The sequence below is a fragment of the Acomys minous genome (assembly GCF_964271855.1).
Source record: "Acomys minous genome assembly, chromosome: 14".
NCBI classification, from domain to species: Eukaryota; Metazoa; Chordata; class Mammalia; order Rodentia; family Muridae; genus Acomys; species Acomys minous.
Window position 1 is genome coordinate 1,594,495 of NC_140496.1, and position 18,159 is coordinate 1,612,653.

The 18,159-nt window shown below is 45.8% G+C and overlaps 1 protein-coding gene across 24 annotated transcripts in view; it reads right to left on the bottom strand.

The window, feature by feature from the left end:
- Nucleotides 1-18,159, bottom strand: part of PARD3 (par-3 family cell polarity regulator) — a 527,701-nt gene that overhangs the window by 339,014 nt on the left and 170,528 nt on the right. The gene's annotated exons all lie outside the window — the stretch shown is intronic.

Here is an 18,159-nt window from a genome sequence, read left to right on the forward strand (position 1 = left end):
TTGACCACGTCCCCTGGATGGGGGGACCTGGTAGCACTCAGAGGAAGGATAGCAGGCTACCAAGAAGAGACTTGATACCCTATGAGCATATACAGGGGGAGGAGGTCCCCTCAGTCACAGTCATAGGGGAGGGAAGTAGAGAGAAAGTGGGAGGGAGGGAGAAATGGGAGGATATAAGGGATGGGCTAACAATTGAGATGTAATATGAATAAATTAATAAAACGTATTTTTAAAAATGTTTCCTAATACACATACACACACACACTATCTCCTCAATACTGTTTAAAACTTAAAGGCTAATTAATGAAATGTGTCATTTATAGTCATGAGTTTGATAAAAAGAGACAATGGCAGTTGGAGGGAAAGGACAGGCTTCCGAGTAGCCTTGCCTGTCAGAGGCATAATTGTGATTCCTTAGCTAAAACACAAATAACTAGCTGAAGTTAATCAGGATAACATCATGAGGCAGCAACTCTAAGGACATGGCCATGACACAGGTAATCCTGACCATTCTACAAACAGATACACGGCCTCGCTGAACTCGGGGTGAAATGGGAACCATCTTGAATCACTGTGAAACACACTATGTCCACTGTTTAAAATAAAGCTAAAGACAAAAGAACGGCCATGTGACCATGGCATCCCAGGGAGTCACTTTGCTCCATACGTACACACACATAGCTTAACAACTCCCACCCTGCTACACAAATGCACACACCAGGAATGAACAAAAAGTGAAATTATCTTGGATGGCAAAAGCCAATGCTCTCACTGCCAGAAACCGTGGTTACGAAAAGGAAGTCGCTGGGATGAGCTCGGTGGTGTTCGACTAAAACCGGGCTCAGCACAAGCTCATGGCTCTCGAGAGTAAGCCACCCCGAGCAGCAGCAATTCATTGCCGGAGTAACAGCATAGATACCTAGAGAGTACTTGCCCTGACCTGGATGAACAGGCCAATCACTAACTGTGGGCCGTTAATCAATAACAGTACAAGCACCAGATGTATGAGGCCGTTGTCGGCACACGGCTGAGCACCAGGCTTTTCTGTGGAGCACAATATATTCTACAGTATCGATATAATGTGCCACGTGTAAGTTGTTGCTGCAATTTTACATGACCGGCAATGTACTTGGTTCTTTCACACCAACAAATGAGAAAAGCATTGTGTTGTGATGCTACCAAGATGATGAAAACTCCCAGCTCTACCACAGTGCAATGTGTAGCCTGTTAGGAAGACCGTACCGCAGGGCACAGCCACGGATGTGTAGGTGAGTGCTGAGACCACGAGGAGACAGATGCATCTCCTCACTCTCGTCTGAGAGGTCCCAGCATTGAGAAGCAATGGCATCCCAGAACCAACGAACACTTTGTTCCCAGAGCTAGGTTTCTAACGTCATTTACCAACAAGAAAAGGCATCTTGAGAAGATAGCTGATTAAAAGTGGAGCAGAGAAAACACACATTGAGTGTGAATGCCTAGGAATGCCGAGAGTGAGGAAGTGTTAAAAAGAAAAAAGAGGCACACCAAAGGGAAGCATACGCAGCCTCAAAATCCCTCTATCCCCCACACAACTAAAGCTGGGGCAACCTATGGCCAAATAAATAATCCCACCAGGGGACCATTAACTGCGGAAACAAACAGCACATCTGTGACCCTGCGGTGGCTTAAATACTGGTGGGCAGCTGACAGCTGTCTTCTACTGTAGTGCTCAAATAGTAAAGATGAGAGTGGGGTTGGGTGTGACTCATCTGTAGATGGCTTTATGCCTAGGATGCTAATCATCACCCCTAGGTTTATTCCCAGCATTGCATAAACCAGACACAGAACGAAAACCTGTAACCTCAGTACTGTGGAGGTAGAGACAGGAGAATCAGAAGTTCAAGGCCATCCTTGACGGTACGGCATGTTCAGGACTAGCCTGGGCCATGTGAGATTATGTACCACAAGTGAATAAATAAATAAATAAATGAACGGATAAACAGAAATAATAAACTTGTGGAAATGTTAAGTTATCATCAGGAACATTCATAGACGTAACTGTCACAGAAAATCTATTAACAGATGCCAATGTCAACGGAAAAAGATGAGACGCAAAATAGTTGCCTATCTCAAAAGGCCGCCACTATAGGATAGGTTTCTTCCTTGGCTAAAGAGTAAGCTGAGGGTATATGACACCGAGTATAAAAAAAAGGAAATAGGTAAATACCAATGGGTAAATAAAGAATACTGGAAATAAAATCCATCACTAGGAAATCCATAGAAATTATTACAGACAAAACTTACCAATAAATTGGTAACATTGATGGCAAAAGTACAAAGAGAAGTAATATGTTTGGCTGCCTCAAAAGGCCTCCAGGTTATACATCCCAGGCAGGGGAGGAAGGTAAGTTAAGCCTGCAGCGGGGAAAGCCGGCAGGCACAGCTCTGCATATCTAACAACAGCAGCGACGGGGCAGACCACCACTTGTGTGGTCCTGCTAAACATGTGTCGCTTCAACTTAATCATAAAATATCATAAAGCTAAGTTGAAAGGCATCCCACAAAACAAACATTACTCTCATTCAGAGCACAACAGTCAGGAAAATCAGGAAAGAATGATAAAATCACATAAATCGGAAATTACAGAAAAACAAGAAGTACATGTGACAGGACCCTCCGCTGGCTAGAAGGCCAAAAAGAGATTCCTAACTGAGAGGCAAAAATCTAAGCCAGCTTTGAAAAATGAGCTGACGTGTGCGCTGCAGGCTGGTGCAGAGTGAGGACAGTTGCCTCTGGCTATGGTTGGTGCAGAAGGAGCTGACCAAGGGATCTGGAAACATTGGGTGGCTGTGTCCCAACTTTTAAGAAATTTATAATTCTCTCAATGAAATTTTCAACTGTTAGGTGTCATCACAAAATACTGGGAAAGATTTCGCTCTGGTTCTTTCATGACTGGCAGTTCTCTGAGCACTACACCAAGGAGCCCAGCCACTCACAGCTTCCCAAGGATGGAGGACCATAGCTGTGGCCTGAAAGGACCTGCCTGCCCCCGACGTCCACACTCTGTAATAAAAAGAGAGGAACACTCCCAAAAATATGAGCAGAGTTTCTTCATTTCCTAGACAGCTTTGTCATCTTGAACAAATACCTGCTTCTTCCTTCGTGTCACAGAGACACAGGAAGCGTGGAACGCTGCTGGGATAATAAGTAATTAACTGATTAATCCAGTGGGAAGAACACTGCAAAGCAGGATGAAAACTTGGACCACTCAGCCTTGTGATAAGCAATGGAAAGGATATCGTTAGCAGCTACAAAAACAAGGAGAGTGTTTTTAGGTGCGCTCCCAAGTTTTCAGATAATGTAGTTAGGTCCTGTCCACCTGGCACTGCATGGAGGCACAGACAGCTCACAACAACAGAGATCATCGCCAGATGATGTGCCCGCCATGGCTCTACCTTGGTATCTGAGAGCGTCATTAAGAACACATGAAGAAAATGAACATGGCTCCGCTTAAACAAACTTTTACTTATAAAAAATAGGCAGCAGATACAATTTGGTACGTCGTGATGTCTTTGTGACCCTCCGGACAGGGGAGGCCTGCCTTTCTGCTGCCGTTCAACTGTAAAGTTGCTATTTCCAAAATAAGGACAGACAGAGGGACACTTGCAGCCCTGAGAAGCTAGCAAGGCCCATTCTGAGTTGTTCATCAGAGCACAGGATTTCTGCACTGATTTAAATATCATATCTTGTACAAGCTGTATGGCTTAATATGCATTTTGAAGCTATCAAAATTTGACATTTTGGTGTTTAATTGGGAATAATTGAAATTCAAGTTTGTTATTAACTATAAGATTTTTCTCAAGAATCAAGCCCTATCTGCAAACTGAAATTGGAGATGGAAAATTCCGAGTCTTTAAATGCCAAACACAGAGGTGCTTATACATGTATTTTAGTTTCAATAATTATCTCCATCAATTTGAGAAAACACAAGATTAAGAAATCTGGACTGCGTCGTTGAGTAAATGCTATGTGAATTTCAGTGGCAGAATCACAGTTGGTGAGTTGCAGTGTGCCAGCAACACACAATTTTACAGCTTTCTTTTAAACCAAATTTTAAGTGCCAGGTGCAGACATGAAGTAATTTTGTGTTAAATTGGGAAGGACTTATAATTTTAGAAAAGCTACTCTACAAGAATACATATAGAAACACAGCAAAAGAAAATGAGACCTCCACAAAAACATCACAGATTCAAACCCCCCGCAACGCCCTTCAAAGAGAAAAAGAAATGTAGTTTAGGTTTCGAAGACGTGACTCAACTCCGTATTTTAATAGATGGGATCTTCACTGTCCGTGAAGCGAATCGCCCTTTAATATTCACTTTGAGGTTTTTATTTTTTAATTATGCATGTCTGGAGTGGGGTGGGAATGACTCTAAGGCGCCCGCGGAGGCTAGAGGAGGATGTGCAGCGGCTGTGAGGCTCCTGGTGTGGGTCCGGGAGCTGGAGAATTGGGGTCCTCTGCAGGAGCAGTGACTGTTCTTAGCTGCTGAGCCCTCTCTCCACTTGCAGGGGCTCACCGCTGTCACTCAATAGTTATTAGCTGGTCTCTCGTCAGTTCCTTGCAGCTGAGGAGAAGGATGTGGGTGGCGGGGGTGAAGGGAAGGCCAGCTGAGTTCGGATCATTACGGGGATCAGCCGAATGTAAGTCTGCCCGACTCGGTGCCACACACTTCCCATTCCTGCAGGCCAAGTTGCTTTAACTCCCAGAAGCACCAGAAGCTGGTTAACAAATGCCCCGTGTAAACGCAAACTCCTCTGATGGGAGCCGTTAGGAGCACAGAGCGGCCAAGAACATTCCGGGCTACCACTCGTGTGCAGGTGCCTCCCCTGGAACAGGATGATGGTCACAGAAGGATGAACAATGGCCTCCCACCAAAACTGTCCGTGCCCACATCTCTCACGGTGCTAACCGTTACCTGCCATGACCAAAGCAACTTTATGAACAGGATTCGGGTTAGTGACAGGAAAACACGGAGCTGGTGCAGGTGACGTTAAAACCACCGTCCAATCAAAGGGGCGTGAAACTATAGACAACCAGCCCTGACTTTGGCCAGGAGCTGTGATGACGGGTAGAGATGCTGAGCGCGGGTTCGTGAGATGAAAAAGCAAGAGCCTTGGGCCAACGAATGCTAATAGCATGTGGGGATGAGAAAGAATCCCCCACAACCGCCAGCGAGGGAGGTGGCTTTGCTGACTCTGTGATGACTGAGGTCACCTCTCTGCCATCCATAGCTGTGTGTGAATAAGCACACACCATGTGAAGCCCTTGGCAGAACAGAGAAGCTAATGGTGACATGTAAAGAACACGCCAAGTACGTGCACGGCTGGTAGTCCTCATCACAGTATGTCGTGGTAGTATGTAGACATTGTAAATATGTAAAACTAACAAAAAACTGATGATTCTAGGCACAAATAATAAGGTTTTGTTTTTAAGGATCTCAAAAAGAAAGGCCACAGAGGGGTTAGGAAGCCTGCTAGGAAAATGCCCACATCCACATAACCAGGAAATGAAGCTGGAACCTCCCATGGTGTGCAACTATTCCCCTTAACAACTGAACAAATTGCTAGCAGGAACCAGCCTCCTCTTACTAAGAGATGCCTCAAATAAGACTATCAGAACGGCCAGGGAGCCACACATAAGGCTAACTGTGCGACTTTTAATTCACCCTCATCAGCCTATGCTTCACTAGAAACAACAGGAACTCTGGTGCCCTGTATTTGATCACCTCCCCTTGGTGGGGAGCCCTGGTGGCACTCAAAGAAAGAATAAGCAGGCTACCACGATGAGACTTGATAGCCTATGACCATATAGTGGGGGAGGTGGTCCCCTCGGTCATAGACCTAGGGGAGGGGAATAGGGTGAAAGAGGGAGGGAGGGAGGAAAGGGAGGATACAAGTGATGGGATAACAATTGAGTTGTAATCTGAATAAATTAAAAATAAATGATTTAAAAAAAAAAAAGATTATGGACCATGCTTCCAGTCAAAACATGTCTTCCTTCCGTGGGCCCTAAATGTAGGAAGAATTCCTGTGACTTATCTTTAATAATTTATTTATTTTTCTTTTTTGTGCATTGGTGTTTTGCCTGCATGTATGTCTCTGTGAGGGTGTCAGATCTTGGAGTTATAGACAGTTGTGAGCTGCCAGGCGGGTGCTGGGAATTGAACCAGGTCCTTTGGAAGAGCAGTCCGTGCTCTTAACCGCTGAGCCATCCCTCCAGCCCCTCCTGTGACTTTTCTGTACCTACTTCTTTCATCCTCCTTCTTTACTCATTTGTAACATGGATGATACAACTTAACCCTCAGCCCTTACAAGCTGACTTGCTAAGGTTCTCTGGAGTACAGTGTGCACCAAAACATTGCTATTTAGCCTTTCAACCACTCTCGACAATGTAACATCAAAGGCCAACAGAACCATACACAAAACCATCTCTACAACACAGCTGCCTTAAGGAGGCCAGATGCTGCATACACGCATGGTGTGCACTGTCCTGTCCGTGAGTCTGTCTCTCGTCACTCATGTTTCAGACGGCACGAAAGCCTTTTCTTAAACATTTTGAAAACATTAAATCATTTTCCTGACAAACTCCACTCTGTTTTGCACGAGCTCATCCTGAATGTCTTTTCTTGCTGGAAGTGAAGATGGCAGCTTTCCCTCAGTAGAGGTCTCTGAAAAGAACCCCTCAGGCTGTCTCCCTCGGGCTGCCGTCTCTCCTCCCTGGGGCTGTAAGCTCCCTGTCTCTCTTTCAAGAGATTATAAAACCAAAGCTGAGCTCCTTAGTTAGGAAAGCTTGCTTTATTCCTTTTAGTTTTTAGGCTAGTGAGACAGGGTCTGCCCGTTTCACTACCTGGGGACACTTGTTAGCATCACCACAGAGTCCTCGCTGGGGGCTGCAGCTGGCAGGCTGTTCTGCAGTCCGGATCTGTGAGGTCTTTGACAGCACAGGTGCAGGAACGCAGTCTATGGTGTACCGTGAACATGCATAGAGGAAAATAACTCACATTTCCTGCCAGTCCAGGCCTGTGAACTCAAAAACTCTGGGTTTTGGCAATCGATGCTTAAAAACTTCCCACCCCAAATTAGAAACCTGAATAAACACTTAGTTCCAAAGTTTGGAGGCTGCGTTTACAAGTAAAAGTAGTAGGGAGGAGGGTGAGTCAGTCAGTCATGAGGACAAAGTCACGGGCACATCCCAGCTTTGTGTCAGGCCTGGGAGGCAGTTCCCTCCGCAGACACCAGCCTGTTTCCAAGGCAACCTGCCACGTATATGGGGAAATTCACTCGGGAGTCAGTAAATCCTGCGAGTGCAGAGTTCACTGTTTGAACAAGACACCCACCGGCAACTTAGCTCCCTCTAAAAGCATGACCGGAAAATAAAGAGAAGTTTAACTGCCTCAAAGGATAGAGGGGATTCGCACGGCTCTATTAAGATGTGGAGATGGGCAGATAAAAAGGAAATGGGCGACCTAAGATGAAAAGGAAGAATTGGTTTATTTTCAAGTTCAAATGCACCCGATGGTGAGGTAGTGAGTGGCAAGTCTGTACTACTGGTGCTTGAGAGACTGACGCAGGAGGATGGCAGAGAACAGATTAGCAGTAACACAGATCCAGTCTCAGAATGCCCCAAATGTACACGTGCTGACAACCAGGGGCCGACGTTAGCCAAAGATCAAAGTCCAATCAGTTTGTTTTATAAAGTCTAAGGTCCACATCACATTACAAAATGGCTTTCAGTTCGATTTGCATACAAAAGGAAAGAGAAGGGGGGATCTAAATATCCACTGGGGCACAGACGGAAGCCTCAAATGTTTTCTGAAGTGTTTGCTGCTGCGTTCATTGTTTTAGTATCTTCTACAGGATAGATGAAGATGTCCTTGACATTAGCTAAATTATCTCTGGTGTACGGTACCACGCTGATTAAATTAGGCTCATTTTAATCATCTGGCAGGTGTATTCTAAAAGCAACCAAATAATAGAAAAAATTTAATCAACTCTTCATTAGTGCAACCCGTCTAGCAGTACTTTAAAAGTAAACACACGGTAAATACTAATTGTGTGCCAGTCCCCTCTCCCACACGTATGTGATGGGCAAAAACATAAAACCAATAGCACGCAAGCTTCCCATATACGTGATGGGTAGAACATAAAGACGCATAGCACGCAAGTATCCCCCACCGACCACAGCACTTTGATGCAGTGGGACTCCTTGGAAAGGTAAATAAATACCATGGAACCTAGTAAGTTTGCCTAAGAACACAAATCGGAAACTACATTTTAAGGGAAACAGATTCTGAGGAAAGCAAGCCTCTACCTTGCCTACGCCTCACAGAAAATGTCCCAGAAGATGATCCATTGCAGGTGAGGCCGAGTTTCACTCCAGCAAGGTGACTAGCCAGCTGTGTGGGGCTGGGAGTTTTCTTCACCTCTCTGGGCTCAGTACTGGGGCCTGGTATTAACAATGACAAGCTGTGTGGATTGGTTACCTCAAGCAAAGAGTACAACACACATTTAATAAGCTACTGTTCCTCAAGAGACACTTTCAGGCCTGCAGTTCTGGTCAGGACATGGCGACAGCCCTGGGAGTCTGGAAGACCAAGGGTTCCCTAAAGATACACCACCTGGTTGGCATTTATTCTTTGGAGGGCTCCCAGAGGTGCAGAGAAAGGGCCGGACAGTCAACATGCATAGTCGGTTACCCCGATAATAAAGAAGTCATGAGCGCCCAGACTAATAGGAAAGCAATGGAGTGAAAATGCAATTAAATTGTATAATTATGAAAACACAGGGCCCAGACTTACTTAAAGCTTCTGGCGTGTGTGGCGCGGGTAGCACCAGAGGTGGGAGTGGCACATGGGGCTCAGGCTCCCTGCGGGGTGGGTAGGCAGAGGGGAAGTCCAAGGACACACCAGTGGCTATCAATCAGATTATAGAAAAGCTAAGAGGAAGGACAGAGAGCTGGGGAAATTATCATAATCCTCACGGATGTGAGAAGAAAAAGGAGCCTCTCAGCGTGGAGTCTGCCTGGAGACTGCCAGCCAGACTTGAAGGATTCCAGCACAATTAACACTGGCTGAGAAGACTGCCAACACAGAGACAATAGATCTCTATAGGAAAAATATTTCCAAAGAAATGTTTAAATAACAGCAAAGTAAGCCGCAGGCCTAAACGTGTACGGCCCTGTAAGTAGGGCCTTGATTTGCCCGTACATATTGTCTAGGCATTGCCCAAACGAAACTGCTTATTTTGTTTACGTGAGGTGAGCTGAAGGGCTGAGTGGCCGAGGAGAACTTAAGTGGCTGGAGAAGCAAGCTGAAATGTTACAGGTCCAGAGCATAAGTGCAAATTAACTTGGGGAGCCTGGGAGATGGATCTGTGGGTAAGAGTGTTTGCCGGGCAAGCAGGAAACCATGAGTTCAAGTCCCCCGGAACCACGTAAAGAGCTAGGCATGGTTGTACATATCTGTAACCCTAAAACCACGGACAGAAGGCTTCTACTTAATTATAGGCTTCAACAAACACCCAGAGCCTCCCACAGCCCAGGGCCTGGCACACACGTACATGCATGAACGCACATTAATACACACATTAAAATTATTTAAGCAAAATAAAAAACTCATTGCCCACCTCTGTGCATGACCTAACATTCTTGTGACTATTAGAGAAATCCTTTCACAGAGCACAGATTCTCTAGTTTCCAGAAGCCTAAAAAGACAGACAGACGACAGACAGACAGACAGCAGACTGGGGCCTACGGCAGAGATTTCCCCACCTGGCTTTATCCTGACCAGCTACTGTTCTTACCAATACATTTGAAAATCATCAATTTATGTCTTTACCCATTACTATAAAAACTTGATGAAATGGTTGCCACGTTGGAACATGGCGTTTAAGATCGTGTATATCTGTGTCCCCAGGCCACAATCAGTCTGTGGTCCCTCCGTGGTGACTGGTGTGTTTTTCCTCTGCCGTCACTTGAGACAGCCTAATGCCAAGCCTACAGGTGAGTGCTTATGGTCTGTACTATCACACAAGCTTTAGAATGTCTCCAAAACCCGAGCACTTGAGAAGCAGAGGAGGAAGGAATGCTGGGAGTTCAAGGCCAGCTTGAGACTCTTTAAAACACAACAAAACCAACAAACAAGTACTAACCCTAAAAGGACCAGAAATAGCAGCTTAAAGTGTTGTGAACTGGTCACTGAGTATCACCACCCTCGATCCAAATCAGCACTGAGGTCGCTTAAAAATATGAGCAAGCCTCACATAAACAAACCTTTAGACTGTAGGCTCTCTCTCCGTCAGGAAAAGAGCACCGTGGGCAAATTGCCGCCACATCAGAGCTGACCTGATTCAAATGTGTCAGACAATAAAATACATTTAGGAATGTGTCATCTCATAAGAGGAAAAGCCACACCAGACAGAAATGGGCATCTCATCCCAAGTACAACAGTGGACCAAACACAGCGCACTGAGTAGCAGGGCAGGGGCCCCCTGCCTGCAGCACTACCCACCAAGCAGAGTCTACACTGACGCCAGAGACTTAGTAACACACAGCAAGGCTGTAACACCCTTCACAGCATTGTTCACCAAGTTAAAAAAAGAACAAAAAACACCTGAGGTTAGACTAGAGAGATGGCACAAGCATGAAACCCTGAGTTACATTTCTAGTACCCAAAGTGTAATACACCAGGCATGGCGGAGCACATTTGGGATGCCAGAACTAGGGAGGTGGGGACCAGCAGGGTCACTGCCTGACCAGCCCAGTGAGAGGCTCTAGGTTTAAGGGGGGAAAACAGGGGTCAGTGACTAGAATGCCACCCAAGGTTGCCCTATGGCCACCACATACACAACACATGTGCCAGGCTCTTGGGCCTGGGCTTTCATTCCCCTGGTGTCCACTACAGTGCTGGAGTTGTTAAGAATGGAGAGTCCAGTGGGCTGGTGTGGAGCATGAGGAAGCTGCAGGCAGAGTGACGGAAAGAGCTGGTTCAGAGTGCCATGGAGGTGATGGGGGTCACGGGGTCAGCTTTCAGGAAGGCCCAGACAAAGGCAAGATGCGTGTCTCACCTGCAGGGCTTGGAGGACCCAAAGAGAAAAGCAGGATGGCTTTCTACGCCCTCTACACCAGGAACATGGAGACAGTGGTTCTCCTACACCAGGACATCACCTTGACTTTGAAGCTGTGACACACATAGGCATGGGTGGCTTTGTCCATAGCAACAAAACTTGACGGCTCCAAAGAGTCAAGTTTTCTTGGTAGACACATTTGTAGGTGCATGAAGAGAAGCTTTGCAAGAAGCATATTTGGTACAAAAACCAACCCTAGACACGTGGTTACAGACACTTGTACAGTGAGTGTTCACAAATCTTCCTGCAGAAGAGCCAGTGTTTTCACTGGACCCATTGAATATCAGGATAGAAGCAAATTAACCTCTGACATCTGCATGAGAGAGAGAGAGAGAGAGAGAGAGAGAGAGAGAGAGAGAGAGAGAGAGAGAGAGAATAGATGTTTAAAATGAAGCATGTTTTCATATAGTTTTAGGAAGGGAAATGGCACCATCATTTCTAGGTTTTCTGCCAGAAAGACAGTGACACATTCCTGTGATACACACTTTGTAAATAAGCTGGTTTTCATAATTTTTGTTTAGACTCCACCATTTTCACACAACATTAATGATAAAACAACTGTTATTCCATCATCACAGCGTGCCAGAGACTTGACGTTGGAATTAACTTGAAAAAATCCTAACACTTGTGCCTAACAAAAATGTAGCTTAGTCAGAAGAGTCCTTGGCTTTGCAAGCATGAGGGCACCAGTTCAATGCGCAGACCCTACAGCCAGACAGCCAAGCCAGCCAGGCAGGTGTGGTAGCGCTTGCTGAGGAGGCGGTGGCAGAGTGGGACTTGCAGGCCAGTCAGCCTAGCCTACTGGATGAGCTCCAACCAGTGAGAGACCTTGTCTCAAAAATACAAAGGTGGGCAGTGCTCACATAACTGTCCTCTACACACATGCACCCGCACCAGCCCCGTCTCTGGCTGTGCGCTGGCTACTGAGAGGGCTAGGAAAACAGTAAAAAGGGGGGAAACACCGCAGCAGAAACATGAGGTACAAGTCTACCAGCTATTTGCCATGCGGGCTGGCTCAGACCACAAGGTGACCCGAGCGTTGTCTGAGAATGCTGACCTTCCACGAGGGCTGATCTGCAACCAGGTCACTGAGGGAGCAAGACCGAGGCTGTGAGGACTGAGCATGACAATGATGTGCCCTTCGTCTTCCAAACTCTGGAGAACAGACGTCTGCCTACAGCAGGCAGACAAGCTGAAAAGTCACAAGTTGGGGCCTTATCAAAAATGCAGTTTTTAATCACAGCCTCATCAATCTTCATCATTATATTTAAAAGAACTCTAATTACATTTGGGGGGGGCAGGAAGTGGATATACACGTTGGCACTAATGAGATCTCAGGACACGGGTGGTTTCAAAAACGGCAGCTAGCAACCTAAGATGCAGTTTGAAATCATTTGCATTAAACGCAAGTTTTATCAGAAGGCCAATTAATAGTCAATTTAACAGCTCTGTGGAAAGAGTACTAAATTAAGTGTGTCAACACCACATATTTGATACCAGGGCCCATCTCACATGCATCAAGAAAATTACATGAGGTAAGGTAATCCTCAGAGATGAGAGCGATCATTGGTGACTCACAATGGCTGACAAGTCCAGTTGTTTTCAACATCTGGTAGAGATGATGCCATTAAAAGGATCTAAGTCCCTGCAGATCTTTCACAGAAAGCAAAGAATAAATTAACTTGAGCCCCCTAAGGAATAGTTTTTTAATTATGGAAAATAGTAATCCCAAGTCAAATGACATAGACGCATTAGAAACTAGTGCAGAGTGTTAATGTCTTATAAAATAGCTTTTAATAGCGTTATTAAAATTGAGCTAATATTCTATGTATACGATCAACAATTCAGAGCCTACATCATCCTAGCCTGACATTAGTCGGGTCATTCTTACCCTGATCCCTACAACAACCCAAAGGACTCACTCTTGACTGCCTGGGGGAGGGGCTTACCATGACAGCTAGTCTGCCTACATGGGGTGCCATGCTTCACCGTCTCAAGCGCTACCTACGGATGTGTGTGTGTGCGCGTGTGTGCGCGTGTGTGCGCGTGTGTGCGCGTGTGTGCGTGTATGTGTGTGTGTGTGTGTGTGTGTGTGTGTGTGCGTGCATGCATTTCCTGGTTCAAACTAGCATCTATACATGGCCCCTCACCAAGAAGCTCTCCTTATGTGGTTGCAGCACCACAGGGAATCTGTTAGAAACGCAAACATTCCTACCCACTGAACCAGAAGCTTTGGGGCGGCAGCTTAGGCACCTACAATGCAAGCTTCAGTTAGTACACACTGCCCCCATCTTACAGAGATGTCCCCTCATCTAAGTGGGGAAAGATCACTGGAGTCCTTCTCAGGCCTGCTGTTTAAAGTAACAACTGTGCAGTAGCACAGCAAGCTGAGCAAAGCAACAAGACACAAAGATGGAGGTAGGTTTACTATTAACCACCACATCACCCCGTTGTCACACTGGAACTGATGTAGTCACTTTGCTGCTAAGGACATCAGGAGGCAAAGGGGTCCCCCAGACTTAACTGTGATAGGAGGCTGTTGCCTGAGATCTAAGGGCAAAGGCGGTTCCCGGATTGCAGCAACCCAGGATGCAACTTGACATCATCTGCATAGGGTACAAGTTTTATCAAGAAGCTGAAATTCACGTGCACTGGGTTAAATTACATTTCTGCTGCTGTGATAAAACATCATGAACAAAAGCAACTTGGGGCAGGCGTGGTGGCACACACCTTTAATCCCAGTACTTGGGAGGCAGAAGCAGTTAGATCTCTGTGAGTTCGAGGCCATCCTGGTCTACAAAGGAGTCCAGGACAGCCAGGGCTACACAGAGAAACCTTGTATTTAAAAAAAGCAACTTGGGGAGAAATGGGCTTGTTTCATCTGACAACTCTCAAGTCCCACTCCATCAGTGAGGAAGAACTCGGGGTAGAAACTCAAAGCAGGAACCTGGAGGCAGGAATTGAGGCAGAAACCATAAAGGAGTTCGGTGTACTGGCTTGCGTCTCACTCTGCTTTGTTATATACAGCTTAGGACCACCTGCCCAGGGTGGGCACGGCCCACAATGCACTGGGCCCTCCCATATCAATCATTAATAAAGAAAGTGTCGCACAATCTGGTGGGAGCACTTTCTTCACCCAAATGACTTTAACTAGTTTCAAGATCACACAACATAAGCCAGACATGCACTGACCGCAGGCTCATCCCAACGTGAGCAGGCAAAACACACCAATGCGTATTCTTCATCTGGCTTTGATTCAGATGCTTAAGTGAAAATGACGGTAGATACAGCTCACCCTGGCGCCTTCACATCCTGCTTACTTGTTACGATGGAATCAAGGCATTTCCATAACTGGTTGGTTCACTGGGGTCTTCAGCATAACACTCCAACCTAAAAGCATGAGATGGGCCAACCAGAATGAAGACAGCTTTTACGTGGTGTGTGCCCAAATTCCAACAAAAGGAAAAGGTCATGAAGGTCAGACGCCACTGCTGCCCAGAGCCTCGCCTGCAGAGGTGAGCGCAGCGAGGAGGGGACAACAGTAACCGAAGACTGTGTGCACAGCTCAGTGTCAGAGCTCAGGGTTTCATCCAGTCATCCCTGTAAGAAATCTCTCAACACAGATGTGGAAAGGGGAGTTATGTATGTCCCTTTAAAATAAATAAATAAATAAATAAATAAATCTCCATATCCTCAAATACACACAAGGAGACTGTGTGGTGGCTCGCATAAATAACCATAGAAGGTCAGAGTTCAAGGTAATTCTTGACTTCTGGGTCGCGCCTGGGCTTTATGAGACCCTGTCTGGATGCCGCTCACTGTGTGTATGTGTGTATGTGGGCATGCATGTATGTACACATACAATGAGACTAATGAAGCAATGCTATGTCCATCTTACTTAAAGCATATCTGGTTACTAAAAGAATACAATCATACACACATACATACATCTCCACAACTATGGGGGGGTGGGCAAAAATTTACCAAATAGTAACATACTTATGAGGTATCAATATTACAGAATTGTACTAGGGGTGTTTTATACTTGCAGTTCTTGGTTCCCTATATTATAAATGTGCTTTTAATATGAAAGCATATTTATAGTCAAGTGAAATCAAGAATAAATATAATAAATATATGTTCCTTAAAAACCTAGCAAAATATCAGCATAACAGATGATAGCAATACAGTAATGAAATAGTTTGATGTCTGAAATTAATATTTCATATTAAAACTCAAGTGTGACATAGTCTAAATACACTTTAATGCAAAGACATCAGAGCTGTGTCGCTCACAGCAAGAACCTCAACCCTCTCAGCACGCTTCAGGCCCCTCTGGGAATCGAGACAGCTTTTATTGTCAATGGGGTTCACTGAGCTGGCTTTCCTCATCTTCACCATTGCCTTTGATAGTTAATGTATTCTTCAGGCTCAACACAATGACCAAACACATTAGAATTTAAGACCACCCTAGACCCTTGACAGCCGGATAAAGCATGGTTGATGCTCTTGGAACACAGTTGAGAGTGGCTGAAACAGCCAGGAGTTGCCAGCCCACTGTCCGGCTTTAAAAACACACAGAAGCAAGAAACATTCTTCGATGTTAGGCTTACTGTCCCTACCACATTATCTCATAAAAATTAGTTATCAATATTTGGTAAAAACAGAAAAATGGCCAGGCGTGGTGGGGTACGCCCAGCACTCAGAAGGCAGAGCCTGGTGGATTGCTATGAGTTAGAGGCCAGCCTGGTCTACAAAGTGAGTCCAGGACAGCCAAGGCTACACAGAGAAACCCTGTCTCGAAAAACAAAAACAAAAGAACACAGAAAACGCTCCTGGTCTGTGTGGCTAATGAGACTCGTGTATAGAGTAAGGAGCGTGACTAGATGGCTCATCAAAACTTAAGGGCGTTCCGCCGACAGCCACCCCTATTAACAGGTCAGACAAAGGGATATCAGCAATTAACAGTAACTGACAGGAAATCTTACAACAGGTTACATGCTCTGCCTGAACTTTTATTTTTTCACTCTACATTTAAAAATAGAACAGCAGGAGTTTCAGGACCCAACTTTTTTTTTTTTTAACCATACATTTTAAATGTAATGTAAGTCATGAGCTGGGTTCATGCCACATCATGCCTCCCTTTGGGAAGATTACGGATATTACATGTACCCCTCTAGTAAATAACCACGGCTGGAAATCATCACAGCGCAACTAAACAGAGGTGTCACCGCTAAGATCCCATCCAGGAATGTGTTACCTGGAGCCTCGCACTTTTAGCTTGGGTAAGAAGATCACTGAGTCCTGATCATTACACAGAAACAATAACCACAGCGTGGGGGGCGGGGGAGGGGACACCAAACACCTGGGAGAGGCCCCAAGGGACGGAGCCTTGCTGGTTGTGGGGGATGGGGGGCTTACAGCACATCATAAACCTCAAGGGAGCCATGTTCACAGGCGCTCAAGAAAAGCAACAGTCGGCCAACATGGTGGCACATCCCTCTAATCTCAGCACTCAGGGGGGCACAGGCTCTTCGAGCTCCAGGCCAGCCTGCTCTACATTGTAAGCTAGAAGCCAGCCAGGGATACATAGGTTTTTTAAAAAGTAGAAAAAGAAAAAAGAAAACTAATGCCTCCCCTCGGGTCCTGTGTGATTTTAACAGTCACTCCATATTTGGAGATAATTAGGGTTTTTCTTCCAACTCGGGAAAGGGAAGAAAAACTTACTTTGTTATGCTCTTTTAACTATTAGCTTAAAAATAAAACAGCAGGAGTATGATATTAAAGGTTTCACTTCAAAAGCAGAATGTTTTTCATTATTTAAATGATCTACTCATTCTTCACTTACTCATTACTCCTTAGGAAAGCATATCTGTATGGCCGCCACCTACAGCATCAGGGACAAGGCACTCTACAACAGAGCCCCACCCATGCGCACCAATTTAACACCATAAATAGAGAGGAAACTGTCACATGTTTGCCCAGGTCTCCTGAGCTCCAGCTACAACAAATGTGTTAAAACGGATTATCTACTACAAAATGCAAGGAGAAGACAATGACCTGGATCAAATGGAATCGTAGATGAAAACTCTGTAAAAATGATACAATACATGGCCTGTGTGTGAGGACTCTGATGTAAAATTTCAAAGTCACAAAGCTTTGCACAAATACATGTCCAGGAAGGCGGGAAATGTCGTCTGTGCGTTCAGTACATGACTGACTAGCTTGGCACTTCTGGGAAAGAAATGAGGGACAGAGCCACTAGTATCAACAATACACACACACACACAGGGAAATTTGGGGAGCTCAGTGCCTTTTGGCAGGCTGCATGCTTTGACCTGGGGGTCTTCCAGCTACAGCCCTGCAGGCCTCCCCTAAACCCCACTCCACGATCACATTTCCACACAGCTGGTATGAAGAAATCAGCCATAGTTTTTCTCTTTTTAACCTGTTTCCAAGTACATCAATGTCAGCTGTGTCCCAAGATGCTGGGGAAGATAGGTAGGGCAACCCTGCTACCCTGACGAAGGCCATGATCCTTAACCAGCTAAGGCTAGCAGACAAACCATCAATGTGCCTTTACAGGCATGTTCACTCACAGAACTGTCCTCACATGCACATTTTCATTTTTTGGGTTTTTATGGGTGGCTTTTTTTTTTTCAAGACAGAGTTTCTCTGTGTATCCTTGGCTGTCCTGGACTCACTCTGTAGACGAGGTTGGCCTTGAACTCACAGACATCTGCCTGTGTCTGCCTCCCGAGTGCTGGGATTAAAGGCGTGCGCCGCCACCGCCGCCACCGCCGCCGCCGCCGCCGCCGCCGCCGCCGCCGCCGCCGCCGCCGCCGCCACCACCACCACCACGTCGTGCACATTTTCTTACACCAGTGCTTCCCAGTCTTCCTAACACTGGGACCTTTAATACCTCAGTTGTGGTGACCCCTCCCCCAACCATAAAGGTATCTCGTTGCCACTTCATAACTATAATGCTGCTACTGCT